This window comes from Monodon monoceros, unplaced genomic scaffold (genome assembly GCF_005190385.1).
Source record: "Monodon monoceros isolate NGI ecotype Baffin Bay Population unplaced genomic scaffold, NGI_Narwhal_1 Contig2359_ctg1, whole genome shotgun sequence".
Classification (NCBI taxonomy): Eukaryota; Metazoa; Chordata; class Mammalia; order Artiodactyla; family Monodontidae; genus Monodon; species Monodon monoceros.
The window spans coordinates 228,992-251,858 of NW_021698259.1; the positions used below are offsets into that span (position 1 = coordinate 228,992).

At 38.4% G+C, this 22,867-nt stretch overlaps 1 pseudogene; it reads left to right on the forward strand.

Moving 5' to 3' along the window:
• Positions 1-13,270: 13,270 nt before the first annotated feature.
• On the forward strand, positions 13,271-22,049 carry LOC114895844 (annotated as a pseudogene).
• The last annotated feature ends 818 nt before the right edge of the window (positions 22,050-22,867 follow it).

Sequence of the window (22,867 nt, forward strand, 5' to 3'; positions counted from 1 at the left end):
CTAGAATCCTAGCACCTTCTCAGATTTAGAAAAGCATTAACGCTAAAAACAAAAATAACTTGGGTCTGCCCTTTGGGGTGATTCAGGGTGGCTGTTTTATTTGTAGTAGTTCAAAATTTTGAGATTGTCACACCTAGCAACTACTATGCTTTTCTTCTCCCAACTGCCTCTTATTCTTCCCACCTGTAGTATTTTCTCCCATTCTATATGTTTTTTCACTTGCCTGATAGTGTTTTTTGAAGCACAAACTTTTTAATTTTTATAAAATCCAATTCATCTATTTTTTCTTTGGTTGTTTGTACTTCTGGTATCATATCTAAGAAACTATTGTGTAATGCAAGGTCATAAAGATTTAGCCCTCTGTTTTCTTCTAAGAGTTTTATAGCTTTACCTCTTACATTTGGATATTTGATCCATTGGGAGTTTATTTTCATACATGGTGTGAAGTGTAGGAGTCCAGCTTCATTATATTGTGTGGGGATGTACAGTTGTCCCAGTATCATTTGAAAAGACTGTTCTTTCCACATTGAATTGTTTTGGCACGCTTGTTGAAAATCGATAGACCATAAATATGAGGGTTTATTTCTATAATGTCTATTCTGTTCCATTGATTTACATGTCTGTTCTTATTCCAGTACCACACTGTGATTGCAGTAGCTTTGAACTGAGTATTGAAACCAGGATGTGTGAGTCCCTCACTTTGTTCTTTACCAACATTGTTTTGGTTATTCTGTTTCCTTGAATTGCCATATGAATTTTAGAATTAGCTTGGCAATATCTGGAAAGATATCAGCTGAGATTTTGATAGGAATTTCAATGGAACCAGAAGTCAATTTGGGAAATAGTGACATTTTAATGAGATTATCTTCCAGTCCATGAATCCGGCATGTCTTTATATTTATTTAGATCTTCTTCAGTTTCTTTCAACAGCTTTGTACGTTTCAGTGTGAATCTTGCACTTACTTGGTTAAATTTTTCCCTATTTTATTTCTTTTGGTGCTGTTACACATGGAATTGTTTTCTTAATTTCATTTTTGGATTACTCATTGCTGGTGTGTAGAAATAATATTTATCTTATATCCTACAACCTTGATGAATTCTTTTATTAATGCTAACAGTTATTTTCCTAGATTCCCAGGAATATGTCTTGTGGTCTTCCAGTTTCCCAGGAATACATTGGCACATTTCAAAGTCTCTGTGGACATCTCATTCCTCAGCTTTTCTTTTTAAGCTTTTTGTTTGGGCTGTTTATTGCCCCAAACTGTTATCCATCGCCTCATGCAACCGCCATGTTAAAATATTTCTTGAAATTGTTTTCCAGAAATGCAACCTGAGTAATGGCTTTTCTCACTAGACAGCTCTCAGTCAGGTCAAAGGGCAAGCCTTTCAAGTGATGTCTTCCAGGGGACCACCAGACATGTAAAACAGTGACAGTTCTTTGGGAATGAGGCTTTGAAGGACCTCCCAGTCCCAGTCCATGCTGCTCCTTCTGGTACCAGGGATGTGGGCTGTTTTTCAAGGCTACCACTGGCATGGAGAGCAAAGGTCAAGGACAAGTTCAAGCAACACAGATCTCATTGTTCTTACAGAAATTAATTTGTTTTCCTTGAATAACTTGCTCCCCAATGTGTTGCAAGCCTGTTGGTTAAATTTCCAGAGTTCAGAAGAAGTTGATTCTGACCATTTTTGCCAGTTTCGTTGTTGTTGTTATTGTTATTGTTGCTTCTATGGAGGGATGAATTTTCAGATGCCCTTCCTCCATCATTTTATTACTGATTTTCCTGCAATGTTTTTTAAAATCTCTAAAGTCTCAATGACCATAGGCTAATTAAATATTTATCATGGGAGATGATTAAGGAAAAAATAAATAAAAAGAAAAATAAATAAATAAATAAAAAGAGAAAATAAATTCTCATAGAGGCTTTCCCAGATGGGTAGATGAAGTTTGAAAAGGTATTTCTATACTTAGTGCTCTCCAAATTAAGGTTAAAGTGACAGATATTTTAAACCCCCCCTTTTTTTTTCATTCATGTTAAACACAGGCTTTAGAGTCAGAACTGAGTTCAAATTCTAGCTCTGCTTCTTACTAGCTTGATGACTTAGGACAAGTTATATAACTTCTCTGTGCCTCTGTTTCCTCATTTGTACAATGGGGTACTATATCTATCACATAGGTTACTGTGAGGATTAAATGTTAAATGCTGATCACAGAAGCCTGGGAACCCAAAAGATATTAGTTTTGATGATTATCTTTATAATATTCTGCAAAAGTACACTAATAATTCTTGAGTAGAGTTAAGCTAAAGTCAGATATTTTCTTTCTTCCTGTTTCTTTTGGGTTTTTTTTATCCCTTATTTGTTTTACAGAGCAAAGGAAAAAAAAAAAGAAGAAAGAAGAACTAAGAAGAAAATCTATTCCAGCACTTTGGAATAAAATTTTGTTCCCCAAAATTAATTTGTTTATTTTATTGATATATAAAGAAAATGTTATTTATTTATTCAGCAAACATTTATTAAATACCTAGTAAATATATAGCCACTATGTCAGGCACAGGAATAATAATGAGAATAAAGTGTGGTCCCTGCTCTGAAGTTGCTTACAATCTAGGAGACTGACAAGTAAACCGGTGATTACATACACAGTAACAAAGGCTATAATACTAGAATACACATGGGACTATGTGATGGTAGTATGGGTTTCACCAGTTCCTCTTGGATTTATCTCTTCTTCTTTGGCTCCAGAACCAAGGAATTAGACCTATTTTTGTCTTTAACTGGGTAGTTTAAATCATGAAATTTTCAAAAATATTGTAGAGATGTAAGAAATCACCTTGAATTATGGAGGACACTAGAAATAGTAATTTTTTACAGAGAAAGGGCCTCCTACCAGTATAGTCGCTTTGAGGGTTTTGAACCTGTAAAGTTCTTTGGCATATTTTTTCTATGCTAGCCACTTTTTTTCTATTTTTTTCTTTGTTTCTCTTCTCCACTTTATCATCTAGAGACCTGCCTTCTTCCCAATGAAAGGGTGTTTTGCAAATTCTAATGATGATTTATAGGTAAAGAGAGAAAATGATTTTTTTTTAACCTTCAAGTTACATACCAAGAAAAATGAATATAAGCTTTCATGGAAGTAATTGAAAATGCAGATAATTTTAATTCCATTCCATTTTTCAGAATTCTCAATCGTAATCCTTTGACAACAGTTGAAGATTCTTATCTTTTTAGATTGCCAGCATTAAAATATTTGTAAGTATTGCAACAGTTTCATGGCTCTTGAGATAATTTCTGCTCCTTCTTTCTTTCGTCAAAGACTGAGTACTTTGGCTGAAATGTCATAATTTAGATTTTAACTGGGTTATTGAAAATAAGAGTTATTGGCAAAGAAAAGGATTAAGAAAGAATATATATGGGTAAGACAGCCAGCAGAGAATGAGGACAGTGTTGAAGAACACATATAGTTATGAAGATGTAGATGCATGTAGGAATATTATTTATCCCAGAAAGCCAAAAGGAATAAGGGGTACATTATTTTTTTAAAAAAACAGTGATCAAAGAGGTAGATGCAATTGAAAATGAGAAGCTAGGATAAGAAAAAATGATTGTGCTGTTCAGCACCAAGGTCATTCATTTGATGATGCAAATTTAAATTTCTTCAATAAGATCTCTTTGGAATTATCATCTATGGCAAGTAAGAAGCCAGAATTGAAGTAATCACATGTTAAGTATCTTTTTATGTTTAGAATTTTTGTCTTTGGGTTTTATATCATGCATGTTTGGGCTTCTCCTTCAGAGACATGGGAACAACGCAAGTGTCACTTACAACAATTGAAGGCATCCTCATGATGACCCTGGAATTGGAAAAACTGTAAGTTGATTTCTCTGACATTTATTTTCACTCATTTCTTTTTTTTAGGTTTGTTTTATTATTTTCTTAAGTCAGGTTTACTTATGTATAATTTTCATTTAACAAAATTCACTATTTTTAAATATACAGTGTGATCTGTTTTGACAACCATACAGTTCTGTAGCCACCACCACATTTGAGGTAAAGAACATTTCTGCACTCCCAGAAGACCCCTCATGTCCCTTTGTAGTCAATCCATCCTCCTCCCACTATCAGCCCCTGGCAACAACCATTCTGATTTTTGTCCATGTAATGTTGCCTTTTCCAGAATGTCTTATAAATGAAATAATGTGGAACGTAGCCTTTTGTTTTTGGCTTCTTTCACTTAGCCAGTCTCTTTGGAGATTTATCTGTTTTGTTGCACCTGTCAGTATTTCATTCCTTTTTATTGCTGAGCAATATTCTAGTTGTGTAGATACACAGTTTTTTTACACATTCAGTGATTGATGAACATTTGAGTTTTTTCTAGTTTTTTGGCAGTTTTGAACAAAGCCTCTGAAAACATTCGCACGTGTGTGTGAACATATGTTTTGTGCGAGCATATGTTTTCATTTTTGGGGGGTAAGATACTTAAGGGTGGGATTGCTTCATCATATGCTCAGTGCATATTTAACTTTTTAAAAAACTGCTAAACTGTTTTCTAAAGTGACTGTGCCTTTTTGCTTTCCCAGTAGCAGTTTATGCGCGTTTCAGTTGCTCCACATCGTCACCTGATCCTTATATTTGTTTTTTAAAAAAATTTAGCCTTTCTCGTAGGTGTGTAGTTGCATCTCGTGGTTTTTGCCACATTTTGCATTTCTGTAATAGCTGATGATGTTGAGTGTCTATTATGTGCAAACATCTTTTTAAATGAAGTGTCTGTTCAAATCCATTTTTAAATTGGATATTTATATTGAGTTTTAAGAGTGCCTTATATAAAAAGCAATGGAAAAAGTCATTTCTCTCAGATATGTGTTTAGTAAATATCTTCTCCCAGATTGTGACTTATCTTCATTGTATTACAGTGTCTCTGAAGACTAGAAGTTTTAAATATTTGATGAACTCTAATTTAGCAATTTTTCTTTTTTTTCATATTTATTTAATTTAATTATTTGGCTGTTCTGGGTCTTAGTTGCGGCAGATGGACTCCTTAGTTGCGGCTCATGGGCTTCTTAGTTGTGGCATGCATGTGGGAACTATTTCTCTGACCAGGGATCGAACCCGGGTCCCTGCATTGGGAACTCAGAGTCTTAACCACCAGGGAAGTCCCTTAGCCATTTTTCTTAGATGGTTTGTGCTTTTTTGTGTCTTATCTAAGAAATCTTTGTCTGAGACCCCATTGTCTAACCCAAAATCACAACGATTTTCTCCTGTGTTTTCTTCCAGAAGTTGTATAGTTCCATTTAGGTCTGTGATTCATTTTGAGTTAATTTTTATATATGATGTGAGGGAAGGGTCAAGTTTCATTTCTTTGCATTTTAAAAACTATTTCTGTAGGATCCTATTGTGACAGTTTATTTCACAACTTACTGCACCTGAAACTGTGCCATCCCCCCTCCAATATGGCAAGCTATTAGCAACTTTCTGTTATGCCAAGGCTAGGTGAGGGGATTGCATGAGATTAGTATGCAGAAAGGGCCCTGCGTTTATCAGTCTGTTCCAACTGTCTTTGTCAGGTCAGCTGACAAATCAGTGTCTTCACCACGCCATCACACATTGGTCACTGCTGTAGCCTCGTCTTCCTCAGCCTCCAACAGCATCTGCCACAATTGCGATCCCTCTCTTGTCAGCTACATGCCTTCCTCTCTGGATATTAAAAATTATTTCCCTATGTAGCTACAATACTGTTAACACACAGTATTGAAGAAATTAAATTCCTACACAATGACATTACCTTATAAAGAGTTGCTATTCAAATTTCCCCAGTTGTCTCTCTCATATAATATTTCTTTTAACAGCTTTTTGAGGTATAATTGACATACAATAATATGTGTTCACACACACACATATATAAACACCATGAAGACATCACCAAAATCAAAATGTCCATCTCCTCAGAAAGTTTCTTAACGTCTCTTTGTAATTCTTCCTTCCCATTGTTCCTTGAACTTCCCAATCACCATGCAACCATTGGTCTGCTTTCTGTTTGCATTTTCTAGAATTTTATGTAGATGGAATCATACAGTGTATACTTTTTTGTAACTGGTTTCTAACTCAGCATGATTATTTTAATCTTCATCCATATTGTTGTATATATCAGTAATTCATTTCTGTTTATTGCTGAATAGTATTGCATTATATTGATGAACCACAATTTATCTATTCACCATTGATGAACATTTGAGTTGTTTCAGTCTTTGTCTATTACAGATAAAGTTGCTATGAATATTGGTGTACAAGTCTTTGTATGGATGTATACTTCCATTTCTCTTGGGTAAATACCTGCAAGTAGAATGGCTGGATCATTGGTAAGTGTATGTTGAAGTTTTTAAAAATACCTATTTTCCATAGTGGTTTGATCATTTTACATCTCTAACAGCAGTGTATGAGAGTTGCATTTTCTTCACGTTGCGGCCAACACTTGCTATGCTCAGTATTTTTAATTTCAGATAGTTTAATAGGTGTGTAGTTGTGTCTCACTGTAGCATCCCTAATGATTAATCATGTCAAAAGTCTTTTCATATGCTTATTTTCCATCTGTGTATGTTTGTATCTTTTATCTATATTTTTCTGGAGTTTTGAGAGTTCTTTATATATTCTGGAAATTAGTCCTTTATCCAATATGTAAGTTGCTAAGTATTTTATCCCATTCTATGCCTCATCTTTCCGTTCTCTCAGGAGTGTCTTTTGCAGGGCAGAAATTCTGAATTTTGATAGTGTCTAATTTATCTATTTTTTTCTTTCATGGATTATGCTTTTGGTGTTGTATCTAAGAAATCTTGCCTAACTCAAGGTCATAAAATTTTTCACCTGTTTTGTTCTAGAAGTTTTATACTTTTATGTTTTACATTTAGATCTTTGAACTAATTTGAGTTCATTTCTGTATATGGTTTGGATGGAAGTTTTTTTTCTGGTTTTTGCACCTGGATATTCAATTGTTCCAGCATCATTTGGTGAAAAGACTATCGTCTCTCCACTTAAATGCCTTTGAACCTGAAAGTCATTTGTCCACATCTCTCTACTTCTGAACTTTCTATTCTCTTCCTTTGATCTTTTTGTCAATCTTTACACTACTATCACAATGTCTTGAAAGTGTTACTTCATAAGCCTAGAAATCAGTTACTATTAGTTCTTCAACTTTGTTCTTTTTCAACATTGTTTTAGTTACTCTAAATTTTATTTCCACATGAATTTTAGAATTAGCTTGTCAATTTCTATAGAAAATCCTACTGGTATTTTGATCTATAAATCAGTTTGGGGAGCAATGATGTGTTAACAATATTGAATCTTCTGATCCATGCATACATTTTATCTCTTCATTTATTTAGGTCTTCCTTAATTTCCCCCAGCAATATTTTACAGTTTTCACTGTGCAAGTCTTTTACATGTTTTGTCAGATTTATTCTAAATATTTTATATGTTTGATTCTATTATAAGTAGTATTTTAAAACTTTGATCTCTGATTGTTGACATAAATTAATCTTTTTGTATGTTCATCTTGTACCCTGCAAGCTTGATAACCTCACTTATTAGTTCCAGTAGCAATTTTGTAGATTCTATCAGGTTTTCTACATAATCGTGTTATCTGGAAATAAACATAGGTTTAGTTCTTCTTTTCCTTTCTGAATATCTCTTTTATTTTTGTTGCCCTATTGCACTGGCTAGAACGTTCAGTGCAATGTCAAATAGAAATAATGAGAGCAGACATCCTTGCCTTTGTCCTGATACTAGCGAGCAAGTTCTTTGTCCTTCACCATTAAATATGATGTTAAGTTTTTTGTAGAAGTCATTTATCAAGTTGAGGAAGTCTCCTTCCATTCCTCGTCTACTGAGGGCTGTTTTTTTTTCTTTAATCAGGGATGGATGTTAGATTTTTTTCATTCTTTTCCTGCATCTATTGCAATGATTATGTGGCTTTTCCCTTCTTTTGTTTTCTTAATTTGTTTATTTATTTTTGGGCTGTATTGGGTCTCCATTCCTGCACACAGGCTTTCTCTAGTTGTGGCGAGCAGGGACTACTCTTCATTGCAGTATGCAGGCTTCTCATTGCGGTGGCTTCTCTTGTTGCAGAGAACGGGCTCTTGGTGCACGGGCTTTACTAGTTGTGGCACGTGGGCTCAGTAGTTGTGACGCATGGGCTCTAGAGCTCAGGCTCAGTAGTTCTGGTGCACGGGCTTAGTTGCTCCGTGGCACGTGGGATCTTCGCTGACCAGGGGTCAAACTCATGTCCCGTGCAGTGGGACGTGGATTCTTAACCACTGCCCCACCAGAGATGTCCTGATTTTTCTTTTTTAGTGTACTAAGTTGGTAAATTGATTTTCTAATATTAAACCAACCTTTCATTCTTGAGATAAACCCCACTTGGTCATGATGTATCATCTTTTTATATATTATTGGATTTGATATGCTAGAATTTTAAGATTTTTTGCCTCTGTGTTCATGAGAGATATTGGTCTATAGTTTTCTTGTAATGTCATTGTCTAATCTTGATACGGTGAATGTTGGCCTTATAAATAAGTTGGGAAGTATTCCCTTCTCTTCAACTTTCTGGTAGAGTTTGTGTAGACTTGGCATTATTTTATTCCTTAAATGTTCAGTAGAATTTATCAGCTAAGCCACCTGGACTTGAAGATTCCTTTGTTGGAAGGTTTTAAACTGCACACCCAGTTTCTTTAATATCTATATTCTTGAATAAACTTTGGTAGTGCATGTGTTTCAAGGAATTTGTCCATTTCATCTTGAATTTATTGGTATAAAGTATTCTATATATTCTATTATCATCCTTTTAATATCTATAGTGTTTTTCTGTTTTCCATTTTATTTATTTCTACTTTGATCTTTATTGTGTTGTTTCTTCTCTTACTCTGTGATTAATTTGCTCTCGTTTTTCCAGTTTAAGGTGGAAGTTGAGGAAGCTGAGTACCACGTTAGCAATATCCCACATGTTGACATATTATGTTTTCAGTTTCAGTGAGTTCAAAATATTTTCTGTTTTCCCTTTTGATTTCTTCTTTGACCACAAAGTTACTCAGAGGAGTGTTGTTTAATTTCCAAATATTAGGAGCTTTTTCGGATTTGTTAGCTTCTAATTTAATTCCATTGTGGTCAGAGACATATATTGAATGACTAAAATCCTTTCAAATTTTTTTAAAGTATTTTTTTAAATTAGTTTTTTCTGCGTTGGGTCTTTCTTGCTTCGCCTGGGCTTTCTCTAGTTGCGTCAAGCAGGGGCTGCTCTTCGTTGCAGTGCATTGGCTTCTCATTGGATGACTTCTCTTGTTGCAGAGCACAGGCTCGGCTCTAGGTGCGTGGCCTTCAGTAGTTGTGGCACACAGGCTCTAGAGTGCAGGCTCAGTAGTTGTGCCGTACGGGCTTAGTTGCTCCACGGCATGTGGGATCTTCCCGGACCAGGGATTGAACCCATGTCCCCTGCATTGGCAGGCAGGTTGTTAATCACCGAAGCACCAGGGAAGTCCCAATTCCAGTATTCTTAGTCTTCTGTGTAGATCCATATTCCAATCTGGTGTCATTTTCCTTCTGCTTAAAAATACTTATTTTAAAATTTCTTATAGTGAAATTCTACTAGTAGTGAATTCTTTCAGCTGTTGTATGTCTGAGATAGTCTTTATTTTGCTTTTGTTTTGACAGATCTGGGTATAGAATTCTAGCTTTATAGAATTCAATTCACTACTTTAAAGATGTTATTCCACTGAGATCTCATTTACATTGTTTCCAGCAAAAATTCTGCTGTCATTGATATCTTTGTTCCTCTCTACGTAGTGTATAGGTTTTTCCTCTGGCTGCTTTTAAATTTTTCTCTTTATTGCTGGTTCTGAGTAATTTGATTATTTTTTGTGCCTTGGTGTAGTTTTGTTCATGTTTCTCATGCTTAAAGTTCATTGATCTTGACTTTGTGGCTTTATAGTGTTTACCAATTTGGAAAAATTTTGGCTATTACTTCTTCAAATTTTTGCATTTCTCCTCTCCTTCATGGACTCTAAGTTCACGTGTATTAGGCCACTTGAAGTTGTTGCACAGCTCACTGATGTTCTATTCATTTTTGTTGTTGTTTTGTTTTGTTACTCTTTTTGTTTCATTTTGGATAGTTTCTATTACTATGCCGTAATGTTCACTGACCCTTTCTTCTGCAGTGTCTGCCATTAATCTGCCATTAACCTCATTCAGTGTCTTTTTCATTTAGCCATTGTTTTTAATCGCTAGAAGCTCAATTTGGGACTGTTTTTCGTGCCTGTACTTAACATTTTCAGTGTTTTGTCTGGGTTTTTGAACATATGAAATACAGTTATAATAACTTTTCTTCATGTGTAAAAACTTTTAAAATGTTCTTTTCTGCCAATTCTAACATCTGTATAGATTATGGGTTAGTTTTGATTGATTGCCTTTTCTCACTATGGGGCATATTTTACTACTTCTTTGCAGGCTTGGCAATATTTCATATGATCCCAGAGGTTGTGAGTTTTACTTTCTTGTGTGCTATATATATTTATATTCTTGTAAAATGCTTGGGCTTTGTTATGGGTGGAATTAAGTTACTCAAAACAATTTTATTCTTTTAGGTCTAGCTTTTAAGATTCGTTGGGTAGGAGTCTAAGTAGCCTTTAGTGTGGAGCTCATTATTTGAAACTACTGAGACAAGTCTTTTCTGAGTATCATGAGGTTTTCCAGTTTGACTTGTAAGAACAGGTACTATTCCTACAACCCTGTGTGATATCCAGTTATTCTTATTATTAATCCTTTCATGTGGTTCTTTTCCTGGCATCAAGTAATTCCTCACACAAATGTACTGACAAATACTTTGTTGAATTCTCAGGAGATCCCTCTGCATATCTCCAGACTTCTTTGTCTGTGCAGTTCTTTTCTTTCTGATAGTCTGCTTTGTGAACTCTAGTTACTTTGATTTTCCCAGACACTCAGCTCCATTTCCTCAGTCAGGGAATCCACCAGTCTCTGCCTGGACTTCTCTTCCCTGTACCATGACCTGGAAACTCTCTCAGAGAAGTAAGCTAGGGCAGTTGTAGGGATCACTTCATTTATTTCCCATCTCCTGGGGATCACTGAACTTTATTGCCTGAGGTCCAGTTTCTTGAAAACTGTTGTTTCCTGTGTTCTGTCTAATGATTTCATTGTTTCAGGTGGGAGGTTAAATTGGTCCTTGTTACTTCATCTTGGCCAGAATCCAATAACATTCTTTAAGTGTGTTTTGCTTTGATACAGGGTCCAATTAAGATTAGGCATTGCATGTTATGTCTTTTTTTCCTTTAATCTAGAATATTTCCCTACTATTTTTTTTTGGTCTTTTATGACATTGGCATTTTTGAAGAGTCTAAGCCAGTTGTCTTGTAAATTGCCCCACAATCTGGATTTGTCTATTTCCTCATTAGATTCAAAGTAAGTATTTTGGGGAAGAATACTACATAGGTGATGTATTCTTCATACTTCATCAGTTCAGGTGGCCCAGTGCTAAGTTTGATCACTTGATTAAGGTGATATCTTCCATATCTCTCCATTGTAAAATTATTTTTCCACTTGGTAATTGATAAGTCATATGTGGGGTGATACTTTGGGATCAGTAAAGATCCTACTTTCAAACAACTCTTCATCCAGCTGTGCATCAATGATAATCCTTGTCTGAATCGATTATTATACTGATAGATGCAAAATGACACTTTCCTAATTCTATCATTCCTTTTGCATTTATTAGTGGAAATTGTTCTATAAAGAAGAGCTCCCCCACTTTTCATTTTGAGTATCATTATGAACTCATGTGCATTTAAAAAAATTAACTATGTTATACCTTGTTATAATGATAATGTTATTCTTTGGAATTTTCCTTTTGTCCAGATTTGGCCAATGTAATCTCTGTTATTCTTTAACCACAGGATGCTTTTTTATTACTAGAGTAATTTCTAATATATTTCTACTCACAAATAGGGCCTGAGAAAGGGAGTCCAGAAGGTGCGGTCTTATTCAGACTCTTCTTAGATGTCTGCCTTCTTCCTGTGTACTCTCAACCCAAAGCGAGGCTTTCGGGTTGAAAGGAGATACTTCTGAATTAAACTACAGATCAATGTCACCTAATTCTAATCCCTATTCCCTTTTTTCTAGGCATACTATATGTACTACCATCTTAGTCCTTCTGTTGGACGCCTCTCTCCTCCTCTATATTTATTTACAACAGTCAAGAGCAGCAATTGGCCAACCGGCCCCTAACCAGTTCTGCAGTCCATATGCCCCAAGAACTCCTTTTTGCACTGGTCTGTGGTGGCCTTGGCCTACCTCTTCTGCCTACTCAAGTATCTCTTTTACCATGAATTTAATTACCTATGGTTCTATTTATAGGATCTTACGTGGCCTGCTGCCTCTGCCAATTTAAAAATATTATTGAGGTTGTCTGTAAGACATTCAAGCTACGTGGTGACAGTGAATGCCTGACAGACGTAACACGTTGTGGTGAGTCTCAATTGCAGGATAATAAATTTTTCATTTTTAATTTAATATTTTAATTTTTAATCAATGATGATAAATTTTAAAATTAATGATGTAATTGCATTATTTTAATTCATTCATTCAGAGTTCCAGCTCCCTACATTTCTAAGAACTACCCCCTTGCTAAAAATCAGATTCTTGGTTACATTATTAAGCTAATAATAGCTCAGTTACATTGTTAGCTTAATAATGTAACGGATCCGCATAGTTAAAGGAACAGGAGAAAGGAATCCAAGGGGGAAGGGAATTACCATTAATGGCCACATGTTCTATGCTGTGCTCTCTGCAAATGAGAACTTATTGATATAGTGCATCACAGTTTGTAAACTGATTTTATATACATTAGGTCTCAAGTACCCTTTGTCTTATAGGACAGGTGTAAATATATTTTTGTTTACTTTGTTTGTTTCTGCAGTTTTATAAAGAGTACAAGTGATGCTGTTTTATGTCCTATTTGGAGCCTGAGAGTTTCTGGTTCCATAACAAGAAGCTGCTATCTAGTCCTTCTAATGGAATGGAGAGCTAGTTTATTCTTAGACTCTCAAGCTCTGAACTTGGTCTGAATCTCATGCTTTTCTATCCACAAAACACTCAGGGGCTTTCAGCTATTTTTGTATATATTAGATTTGTTGGCACTAACTTTTTAAAAAGCGCGGGCGCACGTTCGCTGGTGCAGTCCACTTGCGCCCTGAGCAGCGCACACGCGGTGATGTTAGGATGCTGCACTTGGTAGCTTTTGCTGTTCCCATCGGGGGTGACAAAACCTTGCTGCTGTGGGAGTTGAGCTCTGGATAAAACGGCCGAGGCCTTGCAAGTGAGACAAGCCGGAGGGGAGGGAGGGTTGGAGGAAGCCGCCCCGCGCCCCAGTAACTGGGTGCCCCGGGATACTGCTTCAGAACCTCATCTGCCTGTGGTCTCTGCTGAGAGGAATCTTAGTTCTAGAGACGACCTGAGCAGTCAACTCGTCCCCATAGATTTTTCAGACATAGTTCCCAACAGAAGGCATTGCCTCCTAATACTTCCCGAAGCTTAGGATTTCAGAGGGAAACTTGTTCATGAAATGAGAAGTGTTTGGAGTTCCAGGCTCATCACACTTACCTGTGGCGAAGGGCTGGGGGAATACAAGGGAATGGGCGGTTTGGTTTCCTGGGCCTGAAATTTACTGCACTTACTTAACGTGGGACCGCCCTACAGCATTCTCTCTTCACAGTCTTCTCCTGGTTTGGCCTTCTGTATTCTGTCTGAGTCTTCCCAAACGCAGCAGTGGGCGGTCCTGGGTTCTCTGCCATCATCAAGTTTTATTCAGCAAGGGATGCCCACAGAGCCCAAAAGGCATGCGACCAGAAGCAGCTTTTTCACACATCTCCAGTGAAGGTGCGTCCAAACGTGGAATTCCTTGCTCTACTGGGAGGAAGTGCTGAATTTAAAACTAATAGGCCATCGGGAATTCCCTGGTGGTCCACGGGTTAGGACTCTGCACTTTCAGTGCTGAGGGCCCGGGTTCAATCCCTAGACTGGGAACTAAGATCCCAGGGGGGAAAAAAAAATGGCCAGCGTTTGTACAGCACTGTGGTGTACAGAATGCTCTCAGATGCACTGCTCCACTGATCCGCCAGTTCCCTAGTGGTTTCTCCCTTTTTTTTAGATGAAGAAACGCGAATTCAGGATGGTTAAGTGACTTACTTAAGGTGCATGGCAGTAAATGTGGAAACAAGAGGCCAAACCCAAACTTAACTGATGTTAAACCCCATCATTTTATGCTGCCCCTTAATTTAAGAAATCTTCACAAGAGTCTTCCTTATATTTAGTTTTATGTGGATTTTAAATGTGTGAGGTTGACAATTTATTTTAATTAATTCATTTATTTTTGGCTGCGTTGGGTCTTGTTGCTGCACACCGGCTTTCTCTAGTTGCTCCGAGCACCGGTTTCTCTTCGTTGCGGTGCGTGGGCTTCTCATCGCAATGGCTTCTCTTGTTGTGGAGCACGGTTTCTAGGCACACAGGCTTCCGTAGTTTTGGCTTACAGGCTCTAGAGCACAGGCTCAGTAGATGTGGCACACGGGCTTAGTTGCTCTGCGGCATGTGGGATCTTCCAGGACCAGGGATTGAACCCGTGCCCCCTGCACTGGCAGGCAGACTCTTAACAACTGTGCCACCAGGGAAGTCCTGAGCTTGACAAACTTTTGTCAGATGTAACATAAAGGAGGCTTCATCATCATCATTACTGTCAAACTGCCTATTCAGAACTCCCTTCAGATTCCAGAAAATGGTTAAAATATTCTTTAATGCATTGTAGAAACCTTATTCCATATCAAAATGCCATCCAATTTTACTCCCCCAGAATTAACATTTCATTATGTACCTCCATTCAGCCACCATTCCTTTTTCAAGGACCTTTTCAATTCCTCTGAATAAGTGAGTGAGGCTTAGATTTCCCAGACCTTTCCCTTTATAATTGTGTGTCTTCTCTGATTGGCTTCTTGTTCTGGCTACTTCCTACTGACCTTGCTGCCTCTTCTCACCCATATTTCTTTACTCACTGATTTCACCTTTATTGAATCTGAGAACTCTCCTCAGATGTGACTCCAGGTACACTACCTCCCACTTCGTTACCCTGTTTAACACCCTCTTCAATCCTGGCAGTACTCCCTGGGATTGAAATGATTTTGTGTCAGACATTCTTTAATTTGCACACCCTGTGACCATTTCACATAACCACTCATATATTACAGATGGTCCTGGAAAGATTATGAAACAGTTACTTGGTATTAGTTGCGAGTAATGAGTTCTTTGCTTATATTAGATATTAAGACCATTCCATAAGTGTAGGTTGTGAGATTTTCACAGCATAAAGCCTGTCACTGATGGCGTAATGAAGAAAATGTTCTCCAAGTCACTATAGAGTTGAGAGGAAAGGGCATTCGTATTAGATTTGTTTATTTAATGCAGAGCCTTAGTTAACTACCCACAATCCTGAAATTTTTCCCTACTTTACTTATGCGTTCTTTTTCAATTTTATTTATTTATTTGCTTGCACTGGATCTCAGTTGCAGCAGATAGCTCCTTAGGTGCGGCTCAAGGGCTCCCCATTTGTGTCATGTGGGCTCCCCATTTGCAGTAGGCAGGCTCCTTTTTTTGTGGCTTGCAGGCTCCTGAAATTTGGCGTGCAAACTCTTCGTTGCAGCATATATGTGAGACCTGGTTCACTGACCAGGGATCGAACCCAGGCCCCCTGCATTGGGAGCATGGAGTCTTAACCACTACACCAGCATGGAAATTCCAATTATGTGTTCTTTTATTCATTGGCAGGTATACATACTTCTTATCTTACTTCCGCTGTGTTTTTTATAAATACAGAAAAGAGAATAACATCTAAAAATAAAATCAAGGAAAGGCATAATGTATCTGAGTTTTTCTTAGTAGCACGAAGGGAAAGGTTTGCCAGCAAGAACTGTGGCAAGGTTATCCCAGACGTCAGCTGTCTCTACTACCCAGGGGCTCAAGCCCTTCTGAAGCTTCCTAATTGTCCAGGACAGCTCCATTATGACTCACCGTACAGGGCCTAGCATCCCATGCGACACTCAGTATTTAAAAATTAATCTTCATTTCTCCTTCCCAGCAGGCAACTTCAGTCGGAGAAAGTAACTTCATTTTCTTATGTACTCATTCATTCACTCAGTCAACAGACCATCACTCCTCTATTATATGCCAATATGTATTCTTTCTGGTAACAAGGAAAGAATAATATATGGTTCCTTCAAGCACTGAAGGAGCTCATAAACTAGTGACAGAGGAAGATGCACAAACAAATCCATAAAGAATTAACAATGCTTTGATTTTATTTGTATTATTTGAATTTTTATGACTATATTTATATACTACACGCTGTTCAAAATGGAAATGGACATCTAAGAAAGAACTAGTGATATAAAAACTCCACAGTAATATGTAAGTTCTTTAGAGAGTTAAGACTGGAAATATTTGCACTCTCAAGCCTGTTAATGCAGATGAACCTCTAATTCTTTTCGTTGCTTTATTTACATTTATAGAGGTATACATATTCCCTCTTCTAACAGGGGTTAGTAACTTGGGAAGGGGGTGCTACAGATTCAGGTCCTAATTCAGTGGCAGGTCCGTCTTATCTACTCTTCAGGTCATATTCTCAAGCAGGAGATACAGGATGAGGCGAGTAAAACAGTTCACTTCCTTTGCTTACCCCCAGCCTCATAATAGGCTTCTCCTGGGCTTCCTTGGTTCTTTCATCATCACTTTCACCACCAGAGGTCAGAGAACCTTCCAGTTAATCAGGGGTCCTGGAAATGATGCAGAAAAATACTGACTGAAAAATACTAAATAACATTTATTTAGGGATCACTGTGAACTCATTGCTTAAAATGTCCTACTTAATCTTCACAACCACTCTGTAAAATTGGTATTGATAAATCTCAGGTGTATCGAAAATGAGTCTCTATGTAGGGTCGTGATATTTTTAGGTCTTTTATGTCTTTAGGTTCATCTCGGCACCAGACATAAGGCGGTTCAACATAATACACTTGCCCTAAAGAGCTCCAGATGCCAAGAATTGGCAAATTACTACTTTGGTTTCCGTGGGTGGTGAAAAAGGATCATCAAGGTAAACTCTGTAGATTTTCTTTGACTAACCAGACGCCTTTCGACATTGAACTCCTAGACTTTAGAGAGCAGAATAGAACAGGGCTATGGGGAGGAGATGTGGGAGGGTTCCACATGGAAGTATCTGAGCATTGGCCTGCCACCTAGAATTAGTGATAATCTCAATGACTTGGATGGTGCTGTCCATAATTTTCTCCAGTATTTGTATGGTATATCATAAAAAAATAGTTGTCCATATCTAGTCATTCATTTGCAAGTCTCAGTTGATTTTGAAGGGATAGCATACCTAAACTATTACTTGGGATTGCTGGAGTTTGGTATTTATTTCTAACAACAGAATATGTTGAAGTCTAGCCTTTAATTCAAAATCCTAACAACTTCAGGATCTTTCTAACATTGAAGAAAGGGAAAATACAGATATTGTGACACCACTTCAGAAGCAAAGCCTGAAGTTCTTCTGTGCTTTAGAGGTGGTTTTGCCCTCCCACGAGTGCAGGAGTCCCTGGGTTGGCATGGCTGAGGAACCTTTGGATAAGTTGGAGGAAGGTCTGTTTTCCAGTATGTGTGTGGTGGGGGAGGTGAGGGAGTGGGAGTTCTCTTTTTTCCTTTCTTTCTGAATCTCAACTTTTCAGATACATCATCACCTAAGCAACTAAAGCCCTGGGCAGAATTTTTCTGCCCGACACTATAGGTTTTTATCTTAGGCAATACCTGACAGCACCTTAATCTTTAGAAATTTGGAACTCACTGCCTGCCAAGAAGCTTAGGAGGAGGGAAAATTAGGAATGTTTTTATTTTTTGGTTAATAATTATTTTTGTGCTAAAATAGTCCTTCAAATGCACATGTCTTCTGGCCTTCAGTTATCCCAACAAAATCATTGTCTAAAGCTTGAAATAAACTCTTGTGTAAATGTTCAGTCCTTTGCCTCCTGTAAAAGGGCTTGAGCAGAATAATTAAATGTAGATTCCTAGAAAGGGGATTCCGATTGGTACTGAGTTTTTTCCTAGAATCCATGGCACTTGGGCTTAGGGTTATAAGTCAGAGGCAGGGCTGTTAGCGAATGGGGTGGAGGAGGCTCCACCATCCACCTGAGTGGGTGATGGTTGAGTAGAGGCAGGATCATCTGCACTAAAACCAAATCTATCTCACTGTATGAATCCAGCCCTTTACGCAGAGGAGAGCAGGGTCTGTAGCAGTGTAGCCTCAGCTTGTCCATTTGAAATCTGTGAGTAATATGAGATTTGTGCCACGTTTTTGGTTTGCATTTCCCGTCTAGTATTTTAGGAACTTCCAGAATAGATCCGAGCAGTAAACATGTGCCATGCCAGGGTATACCTGCAACGGAGACATTCACCCGTACCCGTGTTGTGCCTGCCCTTAATCACTAAGGTAATGATCTAAGAATCACAGATGCATTTTTAGTTTTAAACGTATAACCTAGAAATCAGTTATTCATATAGGCATTTTAAATTCATCTGTTTTGGTTGGATTTGGGGTCATTATCATTCCTTATGGGAAGGAAGGTAACCCAGAAGCTTGCTATTCAGAAAGCTATGACAGATGCATTCCAGAAATTACTGAATGTGGTCTTAGGTAAGACCTTTTTGATTGTCGTTGGAGTACTTCAGTTTCAGTGAGCAAATAAACTTATTTGAAAAGTTAATTGGATGAAAATAATGGTTATCTAAAACATTACATATTCTTTCATTCACCAGATGCTTTCACAGCAGCAGTCTTACATTTGTGCTTTGTGGCATTTATGAGAAAAATGACAGCAAATATTATTGTCCCCAGTGTTTAGATGTAGAATCACTTGCCTCAGTTCATACAGAAAGTGTTTGATCCACTTCTTCCTCAGTTGCTTGCTTCTCATACAGAGTAGTGTAGTGATTATAAGCCTTGGACACCTGTGTTTGAGTCCTAACTTTGTCTCTTAGATTTTCTTGTTGTTGTTCTTGCAATTTTAGATTTTTGTAGCCAGAGACATTTGTAGGTATTTAATATCTCTAAGCTGCAATTTCTTTATCTGCAAATAGGGTTAGTAATTCAGCTTACCACCAAATGGGGGATATTGTAAGAGTAAATGGGATGATGAACCTAACAAGCTTAGAGCTATGCCTGAAACATAGTAAGCAGACAAAATATATTGACTATTATTATTACTGCTGTTTTCTTGTTGAAAAGTTTATTAGATTATGTTTTTGGAATCAGTTGAATTTCAGTTTTCATTTCTGATGTATTGGGTGAATATGATTCTTATATAATAATCGGCTACATTTTTGTAAACCTTGAAAATGGTCATGCGATTGAATAGCGTTGGTTTTGTTCCCTGTTGAGTTATGCAGCGGTGAGAATGGCACAAGCTGTGCCCAAAGGAAACTTTATGATTAGTAGATCCCTGGAACAGAGCTGCTCCCCTGCTTCACAGCCCTGCAGGCTTAGAGACTGAGAAATCCTAGCTAAGTTTTCAGAGACCTTATTTGCTTGTAAGAGTTGACCCTGGATTGGTCTTGGCTTTCCAGCCTGGGCAATCTTTCCAGTGAAGTTTGATTTCCCTGGTCATCAGGCAGAATCTCCATCAGCTGTCAACTCTGGGTAACAACCTTTAAGAACCAAACGAAATGACTGGGTTGTGTGTGCCTAATATGCCAAGGCACTCCTTATATGTACCCAAAACCCCTTAGACCAAAAAGCCTGGTGGCCCTAACTTGCCTCGAGGAAAGCTGTATTGTGCAAAATGTACATGGGCCAGTTTCTGCCAGTAGAATGTTCAAATGCTCACTCTCTCTGTCTCTGTCTCTAAAGCTATGTTCATTGTATCTGGTAGAATTTTGGTCCCAAGGAGTAGGCACTTGCCTTGCTTCTAATAGGAAGTATCTATTATATAGTCCAGTGGTATCTCTCCCAGGTTTGAACTCACTTTGACTCCCACCTAATGCCTTCCTATTTAATTGTATTGTGATTGAACATGTTTTTTCCACAGCTTTTAATATCTATGTCCTTATTCCTTAGTTCTCATTTCTAAGATCATAAATTTTTGAACCCAAGTTGATACTTCTTATATATGTTTTCACAAATAATTATGATAAAAACTGAAGTGTCAGTTGAGGGAACTTCTAGGAAAATGCTCTTATTTTCTGCTTCTAGAAGTCAAAAGAATGTCTAATTATTCGGTGCTACCATTGTATATAGGAAGTTTAAGAACAAGAAAACTTCTGAATCGATCCTTGTTAATTTTATTACAGAAAGTGGTAAAACAGCTGTGGCATATAGACCCTGTGAAGAGGTCACATATGCTAGAACCGAAGAGGAACTACAGGATTTAATTCAAGTATGTGGAGATAAAAGCTCAAGGGGTACACAGCCAGTGTAGCCATAATTCAAAACAACCAGCAGGATATGGAAGACTTCAGCATATCTACTCAACTCTGTGTTCCTTAGGAAAAGGTGAAACTCTGAAACTGCTTTTGAGGCAGGAAATTTCTAGGACTTTTCCAAGTTCTGAGCCTTGTCTCCGGCCCCTTATTTGAAGTTTGGAGAGCAGGATTGAGGGCCACCAGTGTACGTCTACAGTTGCGGACACAGGCCCTTTAGAACTCCCCTCAATTAGAATTGCAAGGATTTGGGAACAAAGTAACTATGGTCTTAAGTGTGATTATGCTACACTGTTTAAAAACAATTCATGCCTTTCAAGTAAGGTGTATTACCCAGATCTCATATATATCTTGTGTTAAATAATTTGCCAAAGAACCTTTCTGTAAAGAAGTTATATGGATACCTCGAATTAGGGATTAAGTTGTCAACGTAATTTCTAAAAGAAAACATTAATGTACTGCATATAGGATTTTTATTTAAAATGAGCAAAAAATGGGTTTCATGCCATTGAGAGCTTAATTTTTGCCTAGATTTCTGATTATTTAACTCACCCCAATGTTGCAAAGTTTGTTTTGAAGGGAAGAAAGTAGAGAAAGAAAAGGTGGTTATGTTCTGAAAAATGAAAAATTTTTGAACGTTTTTCCCATACAAAATAATTATTTCGATTCAATTTAAATCAGTCAAGGAAACTTGAAACGTATCCATGTTTGGGCTTTTAGAAGTCTAGCTTCCTATGAAATGTGAGAGGAAAGGGTTCCATATTGATACTAAAGATTCTGGAAACCTGATTATAACAACAGATCCACTCCTAAATGAGGCCAATCTTGGAATCAGTTCCATTTAGAAACCATCATGTGCTAGGCACTGGAAATAAGGTGAAGCTCCTTCTCTCTTGGAGTTTAGGTGTTAAAGGTGTACCAGAAAATTAAAAAGGAGTAAAATTAAATAGATTATGAAAAGGCCTGTGAAGAAAGTAAACTGGGTGCTAGTTAACAGTATTTGAAGAAAATTACTTAACATGCTGACTTTAACATTCTAAGTATCTTCTCCATGTGTGCACACAGGGTAGACCTCTGAAAAGCGGCACTGTAGTTTTTTTCTAGATTAATGGCCCTGTTTTGAAAAGTTGGGATGGGGGATGTTTTCCATACTAATGTAAAGGGCCGTGGTTTTAGACTCTCTTTCCCAGAATGAATTGCTCACCTGCCCCAGACCCCTCCTGCAGAAGTTCTGGAGTCATCCCTGATTCAGTGGTGACCCCTAATAACAGAGTGGTGTATGAATAATGAGACGTGAATACTGAGAGTTTGCAGGAAGTGGCAACATTTTCGCGTAATTGTAAGGTGTGTTCCCCTCCCGCCACCCGAACTGGTGCTCATTTTGCAGGTCACCTACTTTTCTTGTCAGCCGTGTGGCCAAAGGGAGCAGGAATGTCTCTCAGACTGCAGCTTTGAGGAGGAAGAGTTCAGATTGCCAGAACTGGACTAGCACTTTTGAATTTCCCAGAATGCCAGGTCCTTTGGTTTCCACGGGAAGCTCTGCATCGTTCCCAACACCCCTCAACCCCTGGGCTGCCGGAGTTTGGGGCCACTCGGGTCTGCAGCCCAAATCCCGCCTCATTGTTTGGGGCCCGGGTGCGCAGGGTGGATTTGGGAAGAGGGCCCAGCAGGAGGTAATTGTCACCTTTGCAAGGGGAAGGATGGCTTGCGCCCTGTGGACTCTGGCAGAAAGTCCCACTCTGGTGGCGCAGATTGGATCTCTGCACGAGCCTAATAACGGTGGCGTAACAAAAGACGTCATAAATAACGGGTGGGACATTTTGCGGGGCCGGGCCGCGCGGTTGCTAACGTGAGCCCTCGCGTCACGGCACTGGCATAGCAGTTCGGTTTGGCTCTGAAGGAGGATGTGGCTCCGGCTCCTCACTGGCCTGGGTCACTGTGCCTGGGAGCCGCCGCATGTTACGTCGCGGCTGCGCCTCTGTGTCGTGGCTGCACCCCTGTGTCGTGGCTGCACCCCACGGCTCTTCCTCACATGGCAACAACGGTCGCTTCTAGTCCAGGCAGTTCAGCCTCCGGAGTGGGCCATGGGCCCCGTCCAGGTGATCCCCAACCCCGCACGGCTGACCGAGGCTTTGTCTTCAGATGCCTAAGAACGCTTCCCAAATTGCCCCATGCCCTTACATCCCTTGCAGAAGCCGGGGGCTTTAACTACTTGACGTCCTAGTCTCCAGTCCAGATGTTGGCCCCACCTCATCAGGATTTGACTGAGACTGAGGTTCCATACCCGGACACGGATTCGGTTGGAGA